The sequence below is a fragment of the Pteropus medius genome, unplaced genomic scaffold (assembly GCF_902729225.1).
Source record: "Pteropus medius unplaced genomic scaffold, Ma_sr-lr_union100, whole genome shotgun sequence".
Classification (NCBI taxonomy): domain Eukaryota; kingdom Metazoa; phylum Chordata; class Mammalia; order Chiroptera; family Pteropodidae; genus Pteropus; species Pteropus medius.
The window spans coordinates 266360-290750 of NW_024351073.1; the positions used below are offsets into that span (position 1 = coordinate 266360).

A 24391-nucleotide genomic window follows, 5' to 3' on the forward strand; every position below is an offset into this window, starting at 1 on the left:
TGTAGAAGTTTTTTGACTTCACGATGCTGATTGTGAGTTCTCAAAACTAAGCAACTTAAAAGCTGCCAGTAAAGGTAGGGAACGATGAGGTTCTAGCCACGTAGATTTTAATTGGAAACAGTCTACTTTCTATACTGGGTAGTAAAAGCGAAGACAGATTTTGAGTTATAGCAACAGACATAAGAAAAAAATGTAGACATGCCCAAATTCATCGTAATCTCACATTCTTTACATAGTATAAATCATCTCTGAAATTTATCTTTTTGGTTAGTTTAACTTGAGGTTTCAAAAAATGAGGACTGGATGTTTTGTACTTGCAGTACTCTATTATTAACCAGTGGTTTTCAGTCTTCTTTGACAACAACCCACAAAAACAAATATATTTTACATTTGACCCATATGTACATCATTTATGTCTCTGTGTGTCACTAAACAATACTTATAATTACTATGGATGACATACTCTTCCATACTAAAGAGTACAATATATGTCTTACTCTTCTGTTCTATGCTATTAATTGAAAAAATACTAGTCAGGCCTTACTGAATAAAGTTCATGACAGTTGGATGACTGCTGCTTGTAGTATAAAAAACATTTCTAAATACACTTAACTTTTTAGTGAAAAGAATCTAAATCCATGACCTAAAAGTATGATTTTGTGGAGAGGATAACAAAAATACTAAAATTTGCACTGCTTAATAGTTTATAAAGAATCATCACACTATTAGTAGATGTTTAATAGCTTATAACAGCCCAGAAAGACGGGCAAGGCTCTCATTTCCATTGCTAGAGAAGGAAACCAGGGCTGCGGAGAGTAAAGGATTTGCTCATATTCACACGGCCAAACGGTGCAGAGAATTTCCATCTTTTGACCCTGAACTGCTAACTCTTGATTCTTCTGTGTTACCAGTTCGTAGTTAGAATCAGCCCCAGCTGTAACTGAGTCACAATAACCACAGTTGTAAAATAAAAACATTTCCCTCTTTCATTTTGCCCAGAAATCTTGAAAGTAGATTGAGGTGTTAGATGTTTTCGACATTCAGAATTCTGAGGAGAAAGTTAGTAGTAAATTCTCATTGGCATTAAACCTCTGCTATTCCCACCTTTATACGTGTTCTTTGTCTCTATTATTGTTACTCTACTGAAGTAAGATCCTTCCTTCTGTCTCTCCAAATCTCAACCCCTTCTTTCATACTCTTAAGTTCCTGCTCTTCCAATGCAGTCTTCCTGACCAACTGCCATCTACCCTGTCCCCCTTCAGTTTTCGGACGTTTCTCATCATTTACATCCTGCCACAAAATTGAGCAACTGATTGTGGTGCCTTGTTATTTTGCTTTTATTTTATATCTGTCAGTCTTTTCTCCTGATTAGATTGTAAGCTCTCTCAGCGTAAGGAAAACAAAGCCTTTTATGGCTGCATCTTTCCTAGCCCTTAGCACAGTATGGGCTACCTACGTGGTGTGTTTAAGAAACTGGGTAGCAGTTAATAAACGCCAGACTTATTTTTATACTCTGTTTCCTTCCCTCTTACTTTTTATAGTTCTTGAATTTTGGGAACTCCCCTTCCCCCGCCAAACAGAAGATTTTTGAGCTATAAATCCTGTTAAAAACAACCCTTGGAACATAATAAGTTATCATTAAATGTTTATGAGATGAATAAAAAGTTGAATGAAAGATAGGAAAGAACCAGCACAACTAAAATAGTAGCAGGTTCTTTAGTATTTGAAATTTAAGGACAATTACATTATGTATCTTTAATATAAAATAGTTATAATAAATCAGATTAGATTTTAGCAATTAATGACATTAATCCTGTCAGGATAAAAGATGGGGGAATAGTAGGAAAATTCCACTTGCAGAAATGCTTTAACGAGATTTGGGAAAATAAAAAACCTAGGATGTGTTTAGGACTGTAATTTCTTATTTGGAAAACTGCTTCAGAACCACTTGGAAGAAATATCTACTACTGGGTTGAGGTCCCTAAAATCCCTTTTGCAATGAAGTTAGTTTTTTTCAAATGCCTCGGGCAACAACCCTCATGAACAGATTAAAATAAAATAAGTAAAATGTAGCATCAACAATTTATACAAACCACAGTTGCAGACATCTGATTATTTATTATATGGTAAACACAGTAGAATTACAGGTTTGGGGGAGAGGAATGTGAAGACATCAAAAGAAAGATTTCTGGTCCTTCATAAAAGCAATCTTTTCTGAGGTTATGATAAGATATAATGAGTTGATTCAAATTCCTGGACACGGAATAGTAACAGTTGGATGATCTAATACTATGTGAAGATGAAAACGAATTCTATAGTGAGTGAACGATAAGTCAGTAAATGGGGTATAGAGTATCATGGCCTCTCTCTAGATTCTGAATCAGTCCAAAAAATTTAGGCACAGCCTTGGGTAACCTGTAGGACAGGGTCAGATGCTGTGCCTGGAGGCAGAGTTTATAGTCTGTTGTACAGCTGCTGGTTGTGGTGGCCACTGCCATGTGCTGCCCACACTCTCTTCTTGAAGGACTCGTTGCTCTGGTGCTGGAGGTGCTCTAGGCCAACAGCTTTCAGTTCTCAGCCCTTTTAAGGGATGCCCTCAGTGGTGGAGAGTGGCCTCACGCAGGGTAAGACTCTTCCCACATCCAGTGAGTGATCCACATTGGGTGGAATGGCCTGGCCATATTGGTCCCATGGGAAACCCTCAGGAAGGGACATCCTAACTCCAGAGCTCCTCATGGGGTCACAGTTGAGATTATCACGAGGCCTGTTTTGTAGCTTGACACCCCTTCTGTCCACTTCCACTTCCTTATTCTCTCTTCCACAGGTATCGATGAGTAAGGAGTGCCATTAATAAACATCCTATATGCTAATCTCCATCTCAGAGTCGGCTTCTTGGAAAACCCTACCTCTGACATCAGTTTTTAACATATTGAAAATACTTCCAAACTAGCTGGTAAAAAGAACTTCCTACCTAAGCCCCTGATGGGCCCACTCCCCACACTGCCTCTCTAGCCCCTTTCTTGGGACTTTTTGGACCTTTCCATGATCCAGTAACTGAAAGGGTAATGCCCAGGCTAGCAGAGTCCTGTTCCCTAACTCTGTCTTGGGTTCCTTCTGACTGGCCGGGTTCCTTCTGACTGGCATCTGCTCATGTGATACCCATTATTTAATCTTTTAAATATGACTTCAGCCTACTGAAGACAAGTGGGTAGCAATAAAGTCTGAAGCAGCCTGGAAGGGGGAAGGGGGAAAAGTGGAGAATGTTTGCCCCGTCTAAAATGGGCAATGACTACTTAGTTCCAGCCAACTGTTTTAAGATTATAGGCCCAGGCTTGTGCAATTAGTCAAAGAAAAGCCAGAAATAAGAATTTTTGTTGTTGTTAAACTCTTCAAATTTTAAACGATACCAACTAATCTGACTTTAGAACGATGCTGCCTGGGTGAAACAAAACATGCCTGTGAGCTAGAACTGGCTCACGAACATCAGTTTGTGAGCTCTGTGATTCAAGATCTCTCTGGTCCACGTGGCCCCAGGTGGCTAATTCCAGTAGGATGCTTGGTAGCTGGCTGCTGCTTCTATTTTCTGCCTGATCTGACACCTGTGGAAATGTGGTAACACCTGCAATTTATTTACGAAGTCAGAAGACCAGGCGAGTCAAGGAGTTTAACCTAAAACCCATCTCAGATAGTCACTTCTTCTAATAAGGTATGTGACACTGACCAAGTCTGCACTGAAGCTACTGATCTCTTATAGAATAGCTTTGTCCACTGCCCCTTGCAGTAGTCATATATAGAGACTAATCATACTAATTCAACTGTATATATATATTTTTTTCAAACTGCAAAACTAAATAACCCAAAGCTTTGAAATTGTGCCAGATAATTTAATTTTAAATAAAGTAGAACTTTTTGGAGAAGATCCTGCTTACATGTACTTTTCATATTTTACATTCATATCTGCACACTCATTGACATGACTACTTTCTCGTTTTTACTTTTAAGATGTTCTCAAGTAATTGTTCCTTTTTTTAAAAAAAAGTTTGAAGAGACTTTAGCTATGTGTATTTTTCCAAATCTTCAATTCAGATTTACAGAAATATATTTCTTAAAGATACCAAGACAAGGAAATTTCTAGAACTATAGGCAGAAGGCAGCTCCGATAAATTCAAGATACAAGGATAAAGAGTTCTGGAGCTCATAACCATCTATGTGCAGCAAATTGTCTTTGAAATTGAAGGGCAGTGTATAGTTACCTAAATGATGATAGATTAATTTTCTTCACTAAAGTTATATTGCTTTTCTCATTTACCTTTTGAGAAGGAGTCGAATAACTTTAAATATGAAGACTACTATTTTGGCAGTGAGCAAACATTCCCTTTAAATACAAGTTAGGGCCAAGCCCTGAAAGGCCCTAGTGTTGAAATAGGAGGCAAGACAGCCTCGAGCAGGCCCCAGCAGCCTGTGCACCAACTCGGGAAATTTTACCAATAATCTCCAGGTAATGGAGTGGTGCCCAAGGGTGTTTCTGGAATCCTTTCAAAAACACAAACCTGATTCTTTCAATCCTCTGCTTATTCTAAGGTCTTTCTTTTACTGAAAGGAAAAAATTCGAAACTCCTTAGCACGGCATTAAAATGCCCTTGACAACCTGGCCTTGAATCGTGTCTTCCACTCCTATCTCTACTTGCACTCCGGGCTGGGGAGCATTGTGGGGCCTCTTTTATAAGGGCAGTAATCCCAATTGCGAGGCTGCGCCCTCATGACCTAATCATCTCCCAGAGGCCTGCCCCTAATACCACTGCCTTGGGGACTGAGATTTCAGCATACGAATTTTGGGGCACATAAGCATTCAGACCATAGGAGCTGACCTCCTAGGTCCCCAAGTAGTTACCTGGACAATACTGAAACACTCTACGCCCCTTCATATTCCTACGCTTTGTCTACTTTGCTTCCTCTGCTAGGAATACTCACTCTCTCATCTTTCCCTCTCACTTCAGTGATTAGTCTTCTCTAGTCATCATTCAAGTACATCTCCCTTTCTTCATTTTTCTTTGACCCCTTTCAGACCTATAATTATTTCCCTTTCATTTCTGCATATTGCCTATTGTACACTTGAATCCCTCCAAGAAAAATGTCACCTGAGCTATCTTGAACTCCTTGGTGGATTCCTCAGTGAATGTATCACTGGGTTTCCGACTTACTACTGGACATAGTGGGGGAGAGCTGGTAATAATCTCGATGTCTCCTAACAGCATCACTCTGTTGCCTCAGGGCCTCCCAGCCTCCTGGCAAACCTCAGGGAGTTGCTACATCCAGTAGCTGCAAATGAAACTGACTGTCAACTATGGATTCCAGGACCTGAAGCCAAGTAAGCCATTCAGGACAACTCATTCTTCCTTCAGAATATAGTGGTAGATTGCTATGCCTCTCGGTCATGCTGGTGGGAGTATTTACGCCATGGATATCAGCCATGGATACCAACAAATCACTGCTCCCTCTGACACCATCCCACTACTACCAACAGCAGCTGTTAAACATTTACCAGCATCACTGCAAATAGTCCTTGCCAATCTACCTTGAGTGAACACCACCTGCACCCTGGAGTGGTCACCCAGCCATTCCTAACCGTCCTGCATTTTGCCCTATGGTGATGTCACTGACCAGCCTTGGACGTTTCGCAGGTTGAAATGGAACAGGTTACTAGCAGAGTGAAATGTAATGCTTAGAGGCCACTCTTTCAATTAAGCTGAGAACTAAAGACTACTTTGCTCAAGACTGATCTCTCTACCAGCGGGCCTCTGAGAAAGGAAACTGGCTTCTTACAAAGCTCTGTGTAAGAGTTCTAACTCAACGCTTAAGACAATCAGTTCTGTTCAGCCTGAAGGCTTGGACCTCAGACACTTGATCATGCCAGGAGAGTGGCTGGTGCTACCTGCAACCACAACTCTAAGCTGGCAGGATTAGGCTGGAGCCAAAGTTATGACATATATTTCTATCATATCCTGGCCTGATCACACTGGGAAGGGGGCAAAGTTTCTCTAATCAGGTGACTTAAAAATTCCACAGTCTAAGGGCCCTAACCTGTAAAACAATTTATATGCTGCCCCAGAATGTTAAAAGGCAAAATAGGGATTGCACATCTGCTTCTGCTGCTGTCTCTGTGGGTTTCTCCAATGACTCCTACTCCAGCCTTTCTGCTTAGAAGCCTGCTTGTTCTCGTTTAGAAGACCTTCTCAAAGCAATTTTTATATATTTCATTTATCTATGTATTTACCTAGCCATTTGTCTTCATTCTCCTTAGAGATAGGGAACCATTTCATTCATCTAACACAGCATTTATGAAGCACCTACTAGGTGCTATATACTGTGATAGGTTCTGCATACAGTAATGAATAAAGTAGACCTGGAGAAAAGTCAATACATAGCGAATTAATTTAAATTGAATCAGCCACAAAATCTGGCTGCAATTCACTGATTCTTCTTCATACTTATCTGTTTCTTCTATACTTGTGTTTAGATATGCCTTTCTAGCTCTATACATACACCATCAGAACTGTCTCTTAATTGACCTCTCAGCCTTTAATTCTCCACCTTCTCATTTATTTTAGGAACTGAAGTGAGAATCTTCCTCGATAGGAAACTATTACTCCACTTTTCCACAGCTCCTATCCTCAGCGGCCTCTTCAATCCAATATTAACATAATAAAGCAATCGGCTCTGGTACCACAGTCAGACAGAGCTCCTCACTGCCCTCAGGATATCACTCACTCACTCTACAGCTGCATCTTTGTTACAGCCAATCTCTCACACAAAACACCCTGTCTCCAGCAACCCACTTCCTTTTCCTCCTAAGCTCCACTTAAGATCCGTTTCATTAATGAAACCTTATACAGCTAAACCTACTCGGGCTGCAGCACTCCAGGTACTTCACCAATCTCTCTAAACTGTATCACATATCTTTCTTATTATGTATTCATTCAATCCCTCTGGAGATTAAATACACAATAAAACATATTAAGAAATATACAATAAAACACATTAAGAAAAACAAATCAGAGCGAAGGAAAAACAAGATCTGAGGAATAAGATAATTCGAGGGAAAATTTCATATAAAAATAACGCCATAGGGCCCTGAATAATAAATAAATGTAAGTTAGATTTTCAGCTCTTGTCTTCCTGTTGGCCAAAGCAGACCAGAAAGCATACTTATGAGATTTACAGTGGCCATAAGATAAGAACATACCAGATTCTAGGGAGAAGCAGAGTTTTTACTGTAGCATTCAGCATTTGCCCCACAGATCATTATACTATTTCTCCCAAGGATCATTATAAAAGGGAACAGTGTGCTCTACATTACTGCTGAGATTATGGTAAAACATTTCATAGGGCTGCTTCTTATAAAGTGAAAATCACCTGAAGCAATACTCCAGGGTAGGTAGTAAGAGAGTAGGCAATACCAACTGGTTGATGAATATATCCTGACTTCTATCTAATTTATATTTTTAGGATGATTGGAGGAAGCATGTTAAACCAGAATTGAGCATCACTTATTAGTATTTATTTTGGGCCTTAGAGTGTACGTTTTAGGTGTTAGGGACTGTGTCATGAATATATTATATGTTGGTGGGTCGGCAAGTCAAAACTATTATTATAATAATACTAAACTATTATCTGTCTTTTTCATCAGTGTATTATGGTGTTTTCCATAGGCTACATGACCTAGGATGATGTCATCACTCTAACGGCTACGTGTTTTAAACATTTCTTGGTTTTAATTTCTGGTACTGTAATTATCAATATAACCTCTATAAAAAAAAAAGCTCTTTGGTGTCTTCAGTAATTTGGAAGAATACATAAAGGGGCCTCGTGACATAAAAGTCTGAGAATTACTGTTCTACTATGTAGGTTCCTTACTAAGTATAGAAAACTGTTTAAAAAGTTACAGTGCATGTACTCTAGGATCTATTGTTACTAAAGTGATCATTCTAAAGAGTCTACCGTTGGCATTACTACCTCAGTAGACAGGGTAAAAAGTCAGCTTTCTCTAAACATAGCACTGGTCGTGACATTATTTTAATAATATATGCACTGTAGTCTTCACATTTTAAGGAAGATGAAAGGAAAGCATGTAAGAGCTACAAAAAAATGATGGAAAGGTTTAGGGTTATTCAGCCGGAAACTGGGATTCCCAAACTGAGGACTGATCCACCTGTGTGGGCGTGAGAGTAAGCGTGGGGTTATGTGAACCCCAGAATCCATGGCGCCTCCACGCACTGCCTAACGACTTCAGTAAGTAAAGGCACGGCAGGTGATGGGGCGGGGGGCTGTAGAAGTTGACACTAAATGGGGATCACATTTGAAAAGTTTGGGAACTTCTGATCTAGAAGACAAGAAGAGTAAAGTGATAGGCTACGCATAGATAATGAGATATTTTCATGAGCAAAATTCTGACAATGCTGACAAAACTCTGACAATGCCAATATGTTTACCATTCATAAAGAGCCATTTACGTTAGATGCATAGGAATGTTCTCTGATGATAAGGGTTTCCAAATAGAAACAGGTGGTTTGGGGACTGCAAGTGATTTCTTTTAATGTTCTAAGGATGATTCAGGCACATTTTTGGGTGGTGGCTGGAAGAAGGGAAGCTGGACTAGATAAATGACCCCTTGTTCTAAGACTATTTATTGTCCTGTGTCCTCTTTATCCTCCAACTTCAAAACCCTGCTTAAGAAACCAGTAACTGAGTTCCCAATTAAGAAGATCAGCCACCATTTCCAAGCCTCAAGAACAGTTAGTAGCCCACTTAACTCAAAAGAGGACACAGGAGTTGCATCAAGTATCTGAAAGCACCTATTTCCAGCTGAGAGATTTCCCCTACAAGAGGAAAATGCAGATTATCTCTCAGGCCTCACTTTAAATTCCAGTGCACTGCCTTCAGAAATATCTTCAGCAGGGCCATTGCCTTTGTGGCCTCCCTACGAGGTGGCTCTACCAATGTAAAGCCAGGAGCCGATTTGGCAAGAAAGACTGAAGTAATGGTACCTCTTGCTTCTTCAGCTGCCCAGTGTTCAACACCTTGAATATAGGTAGGGCTCTATGGCTATATCTGTATATACTTATATAGACATATAATGGTCACCAAATCAGTTGAAAGCAAAAATAGTTACTTTGACATCGATACCGATATATAAAAGCTTCTAAGAGACAGTTTCCCTTGACTTAACCCCCTATATCCTAAAGACAACACAGAAAGCAAAATAAAACTATATAGACTCATTAAACAAGAATTTACTAAGTGCCTACACAAAATAGTCTACTTTGCTAAATGCTATGTAGACTTACGAAACATGGTACCTGACACAAAGCATTTGCATCCAAGAAAAGGATAACATGGAATCATACGGCTAAAAATTGAATACCAATATTGATTTTTACAAATGTTTTTACAGTATCTTTTGTTTTGTAGCAATAAATAATGCTTGTATAATGAACTAGCATTTTCATAAGAATGACGTCCCCATCATCCATTGCTTCTAAACTACAAGTTTATAATAGAACTTCGAGGGTAGAGGACAGGTTTTCCATTTGGAAACTGCTTGGCCTTCACGAAGAATCTTAGAAAACATTTCCTTTTGATTATTGCTTTCTACAGGGCAATTACTACCCTTTTCTAATTGACCAGAGTAAGGTATCTCTCCTTATCAATTCGTCCATCTGGCATTACTTCTTATTTTTGGTTAACAGCAGTTTTCTTAAGTTTTAAAAATGTACAAGTAAGGATATCAAGGGGTTCTTTCGGTTTGATTGGAGCTTTGCTTTAACAACTAAAAATTAACAGAATTTGAAATTCCATAAATGGAAGCAAAAAAATACATTTAAAAAAAATTTCACATATTTCATTGAATTTTGGCAAAGTGTAAAGATAAATGTTTTCTAAGATATAATGACTGAACTGTACATCTTTAAAAGGAAAATATGGGGAGCTGGTTCTTTACATAGAGAGCATGACCTGAGGGGCTGAAGAAAGACTCCATTGGTCCCCAAAATGTCCATATCTGCTGGTACAAAGAGCAGAGATAGTACCATTAGAGATTTATTCATCTAGATGAATCATGGTCCCCTATTAAAATGCACATACCCCTGAGAGTGTTATCACATTCGAAATACTCAGCTAGTTATGCCTCAACATAAATTACTCCATATGATTCTTTCCATGGGCCACAAATTCAAGGCACATGAAAACAGATTTTGAGGTGGAAAAGAAAGCCCAAGGTCTCGAGCTCTTTTGGGAGAGGCGGAGGGATGCCCAGGCAGCGAGAACAGTGGGAGGGTGTCGAGTCGGGCGCATGGGGAAGGCAGGGACAGAGGAGAAGGAGTCTCAGAGAGAGAAGTGCGGAGCCCCCTAGATGCTGAAACATCCTTGCCAACTGCACAATTGCCCAGATGGCACATCCAAGGTGCAACAGTCTTCAGCGTGACTTTGCCACGCCGGGGGGAGATAGAGGACACAGAGATAGTGGGACATTATCCAGTTCCTACTCCTTACCTTCCCTCTGAGAACTGCAGCTCTAAGAACATCTAACTTGTAATAAAAATGAAACAGTTTAAAAACCAAAGATCCCACTCACTGGTTCTGAAAGAGAAAACTAGTCCTGACAAGACAAGGTCCACAAGAAAGCCATTTGTCTCATAATGAGGTCAAAAGTTTGCTTCGCGAACCCAGCCGCTACCACTCCCTTGACCTAACTCAGAAAGCATCTGCCCCCTTTCTGGGCCTTCTAAGGGCTGTCAACAGCCTGCACAGCTCCTACAGACAACCCCTGACGATGTTACAGCTGTTTCCTTGTCTGCCAAAACTACTTAAACTTGCAGGGTTCCCCGCGATCCTTTAAACCAGGGCTGGAAGATATAGCAAATGGTAGACAACTCAGCTCAAGTGTTTTTCATTTTGATTGCCGAACTGTACATTGACCTAGTGTGGAATGCTTCTCTGCAGAGTTCCCTTTTAGAGACTGTGAGGTGGGTGGCCAACAGGGAGGTTTCTTTTGCTCAGATTTTACTGTGCTGAACTGAAAAACAAGTTGCTAGGCTCACATCCGGGGAATCAACCGCAGTCCGCAACACACACACACACACACACACACACACACACACACAGCTGTACAAAGAAATCCAATATGGAAGGCAAGTAGTTATTTCACTCCATACTCCCTGCAAACAGCTTCATCGGTTCTAGGCATACACATTGTGTTTCTGGTCTTGCAAATCCATTAGACGTCACCCGTTAGAAAGTCAATAAGCATGTACTCATTCTGATGAGTAATGCTGCTTAATATCAAAAATTATATATTTTCAATGCTGGTTTATAGTCATGTTTCCCACAGTAGAGTTTAAGTAGTAAAAATCCAGGGACAACTGGTTGAAATAGAAAACTTTAACGTTCTGTAGATGGTTTGCAATCTGAACATGTGGCAAAAGCTGATGATCTGTGGTTACTTTGAGGGGGAGAGGAGCTCTTGAGTATTGAATGAATCTTGTTTCCATTTCCCTGACCACATTTCTATCATGCCGCCAACACAGCAGTCTGCCACTAAACGTCAATAACCAAAGGAAAGAAGAAAACTGAAACACGTCATGTTTAGTAGCTGAGTAGAAAACATTAGACTAATAATTTCCCCAAAGAAATACTTCTTTCTAATTCTAATCTTAAACCTCTTTAAAATGGTTACAGATAGACTCTTCTGGGATCTTTCTTCTTATTATTTTGAAACATTATGTGTCAAAGTAGAAGTTGTATATAGCTTACTCTTCTGACTAAGTGTTTCGTTGTGTGTTCAGAACAGAAAAGCATACTCACATAGGGGCTGGCCCAGCTGTAACTGAGGGTGGAGAGCGAGTGCTTCTCATTTAGTCTTATCATCTCATTTTGTGTCTCCCTCACACTTTTCAGTGAAACTAAGATGATGCCAGGCATGCAGGATGTTCCCAATAAGCATTTATGAATAAATGAATGAGTGAATGAATGAATGAATGAAGCAATCGGTTAATGTTGCCTCTCCCCTCCCCAATTTCCCAAAGACCCTGTGCTGACTCCCAGGGTCCCAGGGCTATTCACAAGTGTTTTCACCTCCTACCAGCCCCCTCTCCAGCTCCGAATCTCTCATCACCAATTCTCTACACCTGAACTTACCGGTCTTGAGTCTCACCTAGTCTTGCCAAGTGATAGTACCAAATCTCATGATTTGCTATGTTTAGATTGTAATTTTTGAGACCCATTACTTGTTCCAAGAATAACAACTTAACTCAAAGGAATCATTTCCACCTTAAATTAAAACTCATGCTTGGGTAGCCGCTCAGTTTTCTCACATGCAGCACAAATGACCTTTAAATATTCAGGAAGCACTGAAAGACAGAGGCCAAATAAACACTGAAAAAAAATTCACGCACACACACACGCACACACACACACACACACACACACTATAATTTTTTAAAAATAATGAGTAGTTCAGAACTTTTACACTTAAAAGATAAAGGTATAAACTGAAAAACATTTTTCCTTATCTCATAAAACTCTAAAATTCTATGAAAATAAGAAAAAAATGATTCAACTCGGAAAAGAAAGGGAAAGCAATGGGGAACTCTTACAGACATTACTTCTCGTTAGTCAAGGGTAAAAATATGAAGACCAGAGTTAAAGGTAGTTATAATGGTAGTTATAATGGTAGTTAATAAAACTGAAGGCTAAAGCGAATGGGACAATAAGTATAATCTCAAAGCTACTGATGAGTTCAAGTGTTCACGATCAGATGACTTCTATTCCAGATCCTAAAAGCACAAATGGACCAATAGACATTGGTTATTTCTGAAGATTTTCACTAGACAAAAGTAGGATACTCCAATGTTCGAATAGGTTAAAAAGGTGGATTCTTAAAATTATACCTTTAACCTCAATCCTCAGCAACATTCTAGATGAATTGTTAAATTGTTTCTGAGCACCTGGCAAGGAAACAACAGGCCACTTGGAGCCACTATGGGTTCAATAAGAACAAATCATTACAGGAAAAGTACTTCATTTCCTTTCATGAAAGGGTTTTCTGACTGTTGTCTAGGGGAGTGTTGTTCATCTAATGTTTCTCAGTTTCAGTGAGGCAGGTGATGTAGCTTTCATAAACTGTTGTGAGTAAAATATATGACTATGGCCTGAATAATTATAAAAATAAGTGAATTCACTGATTGTTAAACAAATGACCGAAGAAGTTGATTACAGAATCCTCAACAGCATGGGGCATAATCTTCAAGGAAGAGCAGGATTTCCAATCTAAAAGATCACAATGTACCACTGCCTGACCTCCAGCTGGCAAAGCCTGAATTATCAGAGGAGCTTCCCTGACACTCCCAGAAGCTGCATCAGTATGATCTCACTCAAGGCATCATTGTGATTTTGAGAATGAGATTCAAAACAGACAGCAAATTATCACAATTTTAAACAATACACACTTTATCTCTGAAGATCTTAGTCTTCCTGACTCAGCTCTCTCTGGCAAAGATAAAGGTCCTGGCAAGGAGTGAAAAACAAGTTCAATCAGCTTCTCAGAAGATTGGCCCTGAGCCAATGGGTTACTCTTCCTAGGAGATTACAACTCAAAGTATGGCGGAGATGGAGGAGGCAGGGGTGGGAGGAGGAGGTGATGGTGGAGAGGAAATGTGGTTGAGCTCCGGGGAGGACATGTGGCCCCATCTGCCTAAGCCTCTCATCTTGTTCTTTAGTTAGCTGTGATCTCCCTGTGCCAGAGAAAGGGTGTGTGAAAAGATTAAGTCAAGTTTCTGTTTCTTTAAAGGAAACAATAGCAAAAAATATCCTCTGAAGTTTACATTCCCAGACGAAAGAGAAAGTAGCGAAGCTTTTGCCACTAAACAGGAAGACTGGGCAGTTTCGTTCGCCTAAGTTCCCCAGGAAGGAAGGAAAAGAGGTTTACATTAATGATAAGATCACAGCTTCCAGCCTCTGTGGGGCATTCCCTGACCCTCTGGTCTTGGGAGTCGTAGACCAGAATTCAGATTCCTTCTGGCTTCGAAAGGGAAAAACAAAACCAAAAAACAGAAAGGGGGAAAGAAAAAGAAAACTTTCCCAAGTTACTGACCTTCTTTTTTCCTTATTCCTTCTGTCTTTAGTTCATCCATCCCCCTGTAATGGTGGCTTTATTTAGAGGAGAAAGAAACCATTTCAATAAGATCCATAAATATTCCCATTCCTGTTGCATCCCAGCCTTAGACTATCCTCAGGAAAACATTATGTCCTTATGGGGTTTGTTTCTTGCTTTTGTTTTTTCATTAGTTTGTTTTTAAATTATACATGTTTTGTTCATTGTAGTCCATATAAAAGAAATCTCATTTTAAACTGCTTACTGCCAAAGTTACAAATATCTTGATAAGAAAATAAACAAGCCCAGGTGCAGTTAATTTTATTCAGGGAGCCCATTTCTTTTATTGTCTATCACTTTTGGGTTCAGTATTAGAATGGTGAGACTGACCTCAAGTACTGGACAACAACTCACTATTTTGACCCCTCTATCCCTCCCCCCCATCCCTGTTATTTATAAACCATGGATCTCTGCTATACCCAGTGCCACGGGTTAGGGCTATTTTAGTCATATATTTTGCACCTTCATTCAGATTTGGCGGTAATCCCAAGCCCGCTGGCTCGGATGCATTCATGGCCCAGCAAGAAGGGCCCTCTGAGGTCAGCGGGGCCTGGTGAGGATGGGAAGAGCAGGGAGTCTGCAGAGACTCACCAAAGGCACTGAAGGCCTGGGGGTAACTCTGCCCCTAGACTGACTTCCATATGTGACCATGGGTGTCACCCACAGAGAATGCAACAACTAAAACCAAAGGTTGGTGAAGAAAGACCAGTGGGCTGTGCGGAGTAAACGTCGCTCCTAAAAGCATAATGACATCCCCTCGACCTTCATCCTTTAGATCCCTGAGTCCAACTGTCTCATTTTATCCCTGAGCCAATTTCCATCCATCCATCCAAAGAGATCCAGCCATCAAAAAGTTAAACCCATTTCCTGAGGGGGAAAAAAAGCTTTCTTTCTGTTGTCATAAAGCCCATGACTGTTGGATACAATCGCTTTAGCTGAAAAGTATACTTGACTGTCAAGAAGCTTGGCGCCCTCCAAAGTGCATACATCCTCTTCTCTTCTAAACATTTTCGCCGAAAATTCTTAAGTTGGGAGAGGAGAACTAGAAGGCAAGGGTGGCTAAGCAAAATGGGGCCAGAGAAGGCAGAGGAGGAAGAAGAAAGGGAAACATTATCTGTATCCCACCAAACTGTACAACTCTGGGTTCTCTTTCTTTAGTTCTGTAACGATAATAGCTTCTATCTATTAAGCATTTATGTGCCAGATAGATTTAAATCATTTACATGCCTTAATGTATTTAATCCTCACAATAACCCTGCATGCTAGACACTATTATTATCCCCTTTTACAGGAAACTGAAGCATAGAGAGGTGAAGTGACTTCCCTAAGCTTACACCACGTAAGTGGTAGAAAGAGAATTTGGCCAGCTGTAATGCTGGCAGATTAGCCTTGCTAGCATTCTCTCTTTCAGCCTTACCAATGCCCCCCCCCTTTTTTTTCCCAAGTTTGTTACAGTGATTATATTTGTACTTTTATTTATCCATCAAAAAATAAAGAGATGATTACTCTTTGGAATCTTGAAAATTCAAGGGGGTCAAACTTTATGGGCTAAAATACTTTTTAAATTTTTGATTTTAAACAAGTAAGCTAGGAGAACAGTAACAAACTAAACAAATATATAGCAAAGGGGACTGGAGGGTGTGAGGCTGTAATTCTTACACCCTACAAGCTCATCAGTGATCAGCTGTGAGAAGAAGGCATAGGAAGCTGCATGGAACATTCCAGGGGTGGAGTTTGCATACTGACTGACTGCCCGGAGCTCAGCCTTCAGCTATCCAGCCAGATGTGCCCTACACCAGAAAACTCAAACTCACAACACAATAAAACAAAATTAAAAATGTTATTTACATAGGCGTATTTGTTTTATGAAGGCTTAACCTAGGATTCTTTTAACTATGCCAGTTTAGTGTTTGTTTATAGGCTATTTATGAACTAGAAAAATCATAAGAGAGGAAACCAGATTGAAGGAATCCTCTCGGTTGAGTACCTACCAGAAAGGAAGACAAAGCCGAATTCATGCAAGCCAGTGGAAAAACAGATTCAAACAATGGCTAGTTCATTTTAATTGACACAATTTTCATTTAACTATCCAGGGGCATCAACTATTACATGAATGAAAATATAGCTCCCAGGGCTGTAAAGGAATTCTTTAGACAAGCTTGCTCCATTGAGGCACAGATGTAATGTAATCCTGACTTTACAGAGGAAACTAAGGCCTACTGCAGTTTACTTACCTGGCCCTGGTTAACAAAGTTCAAAATGGCAGGAGGGCAGGGAACTGGAATCCAGATCTAAGTATTGTTCTTTGCACGTTATACTGTTCACACAGAGAGTAAAGGCTGGGTCTAGGACTCAAAACAAATTTTCTTATCTACACAGAGCTGTATTTTCACTCATTACAGTGAAAAAGGCAGTTCAGCGATGTGTGCATGTTCCAGTTAATAAATTAAATAGGCTGTATGGCAGTATTCTAATAATAAGGATATACAATGGTAAGAAAAAAAATCAGTCGAATGAAATCTTACATCATTCATGTTCCTTAAGAAAAAAATATCAATAAATAACTTACCAAGATATTAAAAATCAAGGATACAAAAAGAGTAAGCAACCACCACCATAAAAAGGGTAAACTCATGCTAGATGCAAGAGTATTAAACTGTGTGTGTGCATGTGCGTGCGTGCGTGCGTGTGTGTGTGTGTGTGTGTGTGTGTGTACATCCATCCCCCACAGGCTCCTACGTGGTTGTTGTACCAGCATGAGTTTATCCTTTTTATTTACGGTGTTTGGCCTATGAGTTCTGCTTTGCTGGTTAATGTAGATAACTATGTGGTTTCACCAAAGCTTGCAGGAGTTCTGGCATCTACCTAGATTTATCTATTCTTAACTTGGCATCGGTTTTGTGGCTTTTGCTGTCCTCATCTCCTATCCAAACTTACCCACCTGCCAGACTAAACAATCTCTTCATGGAGGTTGCACAGCATAGGTACACATGAGGGCTTTTCACAGCTACATCTGAGTTCCAGTTCTAGCTTTGCACCTCACTATGTGACATACCACAATCTTCTCAAACTCTCCCAACCTCACTATATCCTGGCTTAGAGGGCCTACTACAGGCACCTCACAGGTCTTAGAGGAGAGCATGGTGAACACATGGCCTAAGTGTCTGTTACGCTGTTAACACTGAGTTCATGTCAGTCTCTTTCACCTGGTAACTGGAAGCTTCTAAACTGTAAGGATTAAAAAATCTACCTTTTCATTTTTTGCACGATTTGGAAAATCCCAAGGTTGGGAGAGGTAGGGAAGAGCTATCTTCTTTTGCAATTTGGTGGAAATGAGGTGAATGACAGAGAGAGAAATGAAAGACAATGACACAAAACTGTCCCAAGGATAATCTTTCCCAGGTACATTTCTGAAACCTGGGAAAACTCATAAATAGATACCAGGGTCTTTATAAAGCTCTGTTCTAAATGTAAGTTTAGAACAAATGGTAAAAAGTGTCCGAACAGCTTGAGGCTATTCTAGTGATTTCTCTTATAGCTGTGGTCTGTGGACATCCCTCTGGGGACCTGCACTGACCCCTGTGAGCTCACCAGTTCAGACAGGCCAACCCCTGGAGCTACCATTTAAATATTTCACTGCTTGTCAGCACTTCCACTAGAGGGCAGCAAGTAGAAAGAAGAGGATGTCAAAGAGATGAATGTCAATGCTTGGCAATAGCAGCTGTCAAGGTGGGGTATCAAGTAATGGGAGTGCAAGGGAGCAGGTTAACTGAGTGGAAAAGATGAGAGCCTGAGTAATTAATGGCTTTCCATTTCTAAGTGAAGCCAAGAATGGAAGGAGAAGTTCAGCGTTAGCAGGAAGTTGGAGCAAGGTTTCCTAAAACAGCTAATCTTCAGATTCATGTTTGGAGATTTCCTAAAATAATCGCAAATACAGAACATGCAAACGAGCAAAATCCAGGGCATCACTCTAGGTCTCATGCAACAGAAGCTCTAGGTATGGAGCTCATGAATCTGTATTTTTCAAAAAAAACTCCCAGCTTATTCTGAGTAATGACCAGAGTTGGTCCCATTGGATGTCTGAGGTCCCTGCCAACTCTCAGAAGACTAATTTTACTAACATAAAATATGCCTATGGTAAACTCGTCTATCCCTCTACTAACTTGTCTTTAGAGAAAAGGGGCAGAAGTAACTGAAATTGCTTAAGTGTGAATTACAATTTACAGTTTTCAGTGTTTTTACAGACATATTCTCTCTTAACCTTTTAATCCTCACAACCACCCTGTAAGTAGGAAGATCTTAAAACCTCATTTACAGCTGGGGAAACCAAGTTCCAGGGAGGGTGCCTTAGGGTGGTGAGTCTAGAAACCAAGACTGTTGATTTCAGTTTATTCCACTCCATCATAATATGCGGTGCCTTTTAAATTCTGTTCTTAACTTGGATTTGTAAACAATTTTTTCATCCAATGGTTTACTGGAACTCTAAGAATGATGGCCAAGTCCAAGTTATATGCAGAACAGGGATGGAGACACTAATAAGAGAAAGCTGTGATGGCAAGGTCAACAGACTCACCTCTAGCTGTGTCTTCTGGTACCCCAGGAAGCAGAAGGAAAACGATCAGTTTAATTTGTGAGAAAGATGAATGAGGACGCATAAATCAGGGGTCACACTTCTGTGGCCGGCTTGCCACATGGGAGAGCAGAGTGATTTCACGGGGGTCTTGCAATCTAATTCACACATCTCAAAATCTTTTTGCTGTTGACCACTCTGCCGTGAGGGTGCCAACTCGGCATGCACCTTAAGATATTTCCAATTTTGCAATGTTTCAAGACAGATCTTCAAGTAGATTTCAGCAACTAGGTTGCTTGCTGTCACAGGGTAACCTATAGAGGACCGTCCACCACCGCAGGAGTCTGTATCTTGGCCCCACTCCTGCCAGTAACTGCTGGATTCTTGAGTAAGTCCTTTAACCCTTCTGGGCCTGGGTTTCCTCATCAATAACCAGAGAGGGTCACTGCTGCAGGTTCTAGACAGTCCATGAGGACACATTTAGTGTCAAATTATTTTAAATTGGTTTCTCACATTTCGAACCTAGGAGATTCATATAAAATATTCAAGATCAACTTTTGGGTACATTCCAATGAGGAACAAATGGATCATTTTCCATAGCCCTTTCATCTGCCTGCCTTCAGAAAAACACAGATACACACACACACACACACACACACACACACACCCTGCTAAGGAAAGTTTCATGACAGCAGGAGTTTTTTTTATCTTTCTTGGTCACTGAGGCATTCCAAGTACTTAGAATAGTGCCTGGCACATAGTAGGTGCTCAAAATATTTTGTTGAATGAATTAATTTCTGGTAACTTTATAAAAAGTATAGTTTTTTCCAAGTGAGGGGAGCTGAAGACAATCAGCTCAACCCAGAGATAAGACATAAATATATCCAATAAATTCCTGATTTATAAATCATAATACAGATGATTTAAATATGGGCTATTGATACATACTTATGCCTAGATATGGTATATTTGTTTCACATAAGTATAATCAAATCGAGATTAAAAAATAATGTTGGGGAAGTTTTCACAAGGATTCTGAATGTACCACACGAGATCCACCTGTCAGCTGTTGGTTTCACTTATAATGCTTGAAAAACAGCATAGCATGGTGACTCTAAAGGCATGTGACAGTTCAGTATGTGGAATGTTCCATATTACTGTAGCCTTAAATATGGAGATTAATTTCTCTGGTGGTAAAAGGCAGGTCTTAGATTGAGGAAATTTAATCTCACACCAATTATATTAATTTCAACAGCTGGCTTTGCAGTTATCATACTCTCCCATGCTTCTTTTAATAAATGCTCATGTACGTCTCCCAGTTCACTCCACCAGGCTTTAATTCTTGAAGCTGTCGAAAGAGAAGTGACAGGAAGCATTTGTTGGAAGCACTCAGAGGTGACTGTGCATTCACAGGGATTTGTTAGCTGATGTTTAAGTTGCTGCATTTCTCATAAATAAATGTGAGTGACAGGCTGTAAGGGTGATCTTCCAACACAAATGTGACTCATAACCATTAGTGCAGCAAATGCTAAAGCTAACAACTCTTGCTCTATTCAACCTAGAAGCACCTCCGGAACATGGAATAGGTGAAATTTCAGGGGAGGTTTAAAGGGTAAAAATACTGCAGCCTTTAATGTGAATGCGGCCCCATCACGCACACTGGCTTTTATATGGAGTTTCCTTGTTAATGAATATCTAATGTAGAACACCCTGATATAAAACTTGGAGATTCCGTCACTTTCATGATAGTCAACCCAATCTCCTTGGTACTAGCAGGTAATTACTTAGGCAGAATTATTTTTATCTAAATATACAAGGTTAGGTTTAGAATTTAAAACAGGTGTTCACAATGCTAAGAACATTTCTTTCTGAATCAACAGACCTGAAATGAATCGATCAAGGTCTGCGTGAAGAATATATTCGGGACTGAGCTGCTGCTTTGACCTGGTATTCCTCGTGTCTCTGGTGGTAAAAGACTCTACTTAAGGAAACATGGGTTGGCGTTTTTACCTTTATTTTATTATTTATGTTTGATCATTTGCTGTCATTGCAACAGGTATGAAAAAAGATGGGAAAATAGCAGATGTCTGTGACAACTTGAATTCTTAAAGTGCTCATTCAGATTTCATACTGCATTAAGAATAGCCCTAAAAAATGATAATACCTTACTCTGTGCCTAGTACTGTCTATTAGCATGCACCTTAAATACTTCTGGCAAAACTGCTTGAATGTATGGCACTGCATGAAAAGGAGTTAGTCACACTTAGTCAAATGGTAATTGCTATTACAGAGCTTCAGCTGTATAGCTCAACTGGTTTTCTACGGTTTGGTTCGAAAGCAGCCCTTCCTTCTCTTGGGGATCCCACAAAATTTTGTGCATGCTATGTTTGTATACTCCTTATGGGATGTCGCACGTGATCTCTCTTTTTCTTCTAACCTCTGTGATTACCTGGCAAACCTTTAAGCCTCTCAAGGTTTATTTATTTATGAGTCTCTAGCACCTGGCTCAAAAAAGTCTTAGGTGAATTAACAAATGAACCAGTGAAAAGATAAAGGGTGTACTGTAACCATCTGTTTAAATATTTGTTTTACTTTTAAGAGTACTAAAACATGCTTTATCTAATTTGACCCCCACAGCAATTCTAGGCCCTATCATTTCCACATACAATCACTGGATCTAAACCAGTGGTTCTCAACTGGGGGCCATTTGCCCCCCAGGGAACAGGGGCAATGTCTAGAGACCTTTTGGTTGTGAGAACTGAGGGTGGGGGGTGTTATGGTACCACCTAGTGGGTAGAGGTCATGGGTGCCACTAACCATGTTACAATGCACAGGACATCTACCATTGCAAAAAAATAAAAATTATCTGGCCTAAAATGTTAATAGTGCCAAGGTTGAGAAACCCTCATCTAAAGTCTCCAATCTCTGAAAACTATTGTAACCTTTTTTTCCATGAGTTCCTGTCCAACAATATCTTTCTGATTAAGTATATCCTATAGGAAATTACTCAGTGTACCATATAAAACTACTTGCATTCAGTTACCTTCCTCAAAAACACACAAACTTCCCCAAAACTATGAGAATGGCGGGTTCACGGTTTGATTTTAAATTGCTGACCCAGGATGAATGTTTGATTTGCCAACACTGCTCCTTTTCCAAAGGTACTTGGGTGTAGCTAGCATCCGGGTACTTCCATGCACTTGACGAACCAACTGTCTGAGGTGTTTCAGAACATTTACAAGTTCAGCTGTTGCTGATGATTAACGCTCCTCGGAAGACTAGGTAGATTTAAATATCAGCTGTTTTAAAGAAACCCCAGAGTCAAAATACTGGCAAGTTAATTCCATCTTTTGCCTTTGAGAAAACTATTATCTGAGTGGGAGTAAGCCAGAAGTGATGGTGATATAGTGATGTGGAGAAACGTTCGGAGGTAGCCAGAAATCCTTTTGTCTGTCACAACCGAATATCTTTCTTTCTTTCTTTTTTTTTTTTAAATGCCTACAGCACCTGGTCTTCCTAGGTGGTCTCCCATCCAAATACTAACCAGGCCCAACCCTGCTTAGCTTCTGAGATCAGACGGGACTGGGCTTGTTCAGGGTGGCATGGCCATAGACAACTGAATATCTTTCTATAACTTACTAAAATGATTCCCCAACTTAGTAGGTGTTGTGGCATGACATATCTGGATCTTTTGTAACTCAGTCTCCAGCAATAAATGACGCGTTCCAGGAAACACCAATTCTGACAATGCTCGAGTGCACAGAACAGGGAGAACAAAGGCATCGTAGAGATCATCTATCTTATCTGCCGATTTTCTGCTTTTTAAAAATTTGCTGAATAATTTATTCACATGAAATTGTACCTGGAAACCCACTGTATAAAATCAAAACAATTATTTTAGGAAGCTGTGTTTGGGCAAGGGCGGGGCGCCAGAATGCCTTGGCAAGTCAGCTCCACACTCCCACACTTTAACCCCACCCGTCTGAACCAGCAACCCATTCTACTTTAGGATAACTATAATTGGCATAAAGTACTTTCTTGAACAGCAATTTAATTGTTCTTGTTTTTCCCCTCATGAAGAAAAGGTAAACAAAGAGAAGATTAGCTGAAAACTAACTAAAACTAACTCTTTCTGGTAACTACACCAGGTACTTAACATGCTATCTCGCTTAATTCTCATGGATGGCTTTCTGAGCAAGGTATTATTATCTCTATTTTAAGATGAGAAGTGGAAAAGCTGAGAAGTTAAATAATTTGCTCAGAGTCACAGAGCTGAAATGGATAGAACTGAAATTCACACATGAATGTGTTTGATTCTCAAGTCTACAGTTTTTGGTATATTACACTATTTTACCATGCTACCTAAAAATAGGTAGTTAAAGCCCTCTTCAACATGATACATTTTTAAAACAAATATCTTGCCATTGCCCCTTTATCACCCTCATCAAAAGTCTTGACCTTAAGTCTGTTTTGTTCTGGTTTGTCAAAATTCTTCTTAAATCTTGATGGCTACGATTCATCAGGTTATTCCAGCCATGCTGTGGCCAGTGCAGACCAGACGACTGGTGTTTTTCATTGTTCCAGACCCTCCCTTTCTATTAAGGCAGCCTGAGCTAGCTTATTTTGGCAGCTAAATCGTAACAGTTTAGTTCATTATATTTGCAATGAACTAAATAATTTAAGTCTCTAAGAGGACTTGCTGTAAGCCAGGACTTTCACTTCCTTCATTTGTGAAGTTAATTAAAAAAAAAACAAAAAAAAACCTAGACACAGGACTTTACATCTATCCCTATCAAATTTTCTCCTGGTAGTTTAGGCCCGTGGTAGTTTTGATTGCTATAGACTGTCAAGATATTCTGAATCTTATACCTGTTGTTTAGTATGTTAGCTAGCCTTAGCTTTGCATCATCTGCAGATTTGATTAGCCTGCCTTCCTTGTCTTCATTCAAAAAAAAAAAAAAAAAATCCCAGGGGAAAAAGGTCTAGCACAAGGGTTTGGTTCAAGGGAATCCCTTGCAGAATACTATGTCCATATCTAAGAAATAATAGAAAAAATAAATAATTTCGGAGTTGAAAGGGACAGATTAGATTTTTCTCTCTGTAAAGTTTTATTCATGGATGATGAACAACTGAGTTTAGAGAAATTTAAGAGCTTTTGCCTATAACCACAGAGCTGATTACTAACAGAATTGGATTCATAACCCAGAGTTGCTAACTGCTAATGTTTTTTCTCCCATCACACCATTAGATGGGATCATTAATGGCAAAGAAGACATTCCAATTTGTTTTAAAATAATTTCTTGATACAATTTTCTTTTCTGACAATTTGCCTTTCTCCTAAAAGAGCAACACACAAAAAAAGAAATTCCAGTGAATGGAAGACTTTTGTTTTCATAAGCTTGGTTTCACTTCCACTGATTTGGATTGACAAATCCGATCAGAAAAATGGTGTAAGAACAATATAACACTCAACACAAGCCCTATATGCAAAACAAAGAATGTTAATCCTTTGAGAGTGGGGAGCTTCTCCATTCATGAAGAATCCATGAATGATAGAGAGGAGAGCACCCAGGGTTGACTTCCCTAAAACAGACCTTGCACTCCCCTAGAACAAT

At 39.8% G+C, this 24391-nt stretch overlaps 2 protein-coding genes and 1 pseudogene across 8 annotated transcripts in view; all 3 read right to left on the minus strand.

The window, feature by feature from the left end:
• The window catches only part of GHR (growth hormone receptor), a 216543-nt gene that overhangs the window by 81012 nt on the left and 111140 nt on the right, over positions 1-24391 (minus strand). The gene's annotated exons all lie outside the window — the stretch shown is intronic.
• Positions 1-24391, minus strand: part of FBXO4 (F-box protein 4) — a 394712-nt gene that overhangs the window by 20523 nt on the left and 349798 nt on the right. The window lies entirely within an intron of this gene.
• Positions 22272-22390, minus strand: LOC120586335 (uncharacterized; annotated as a pseudogene).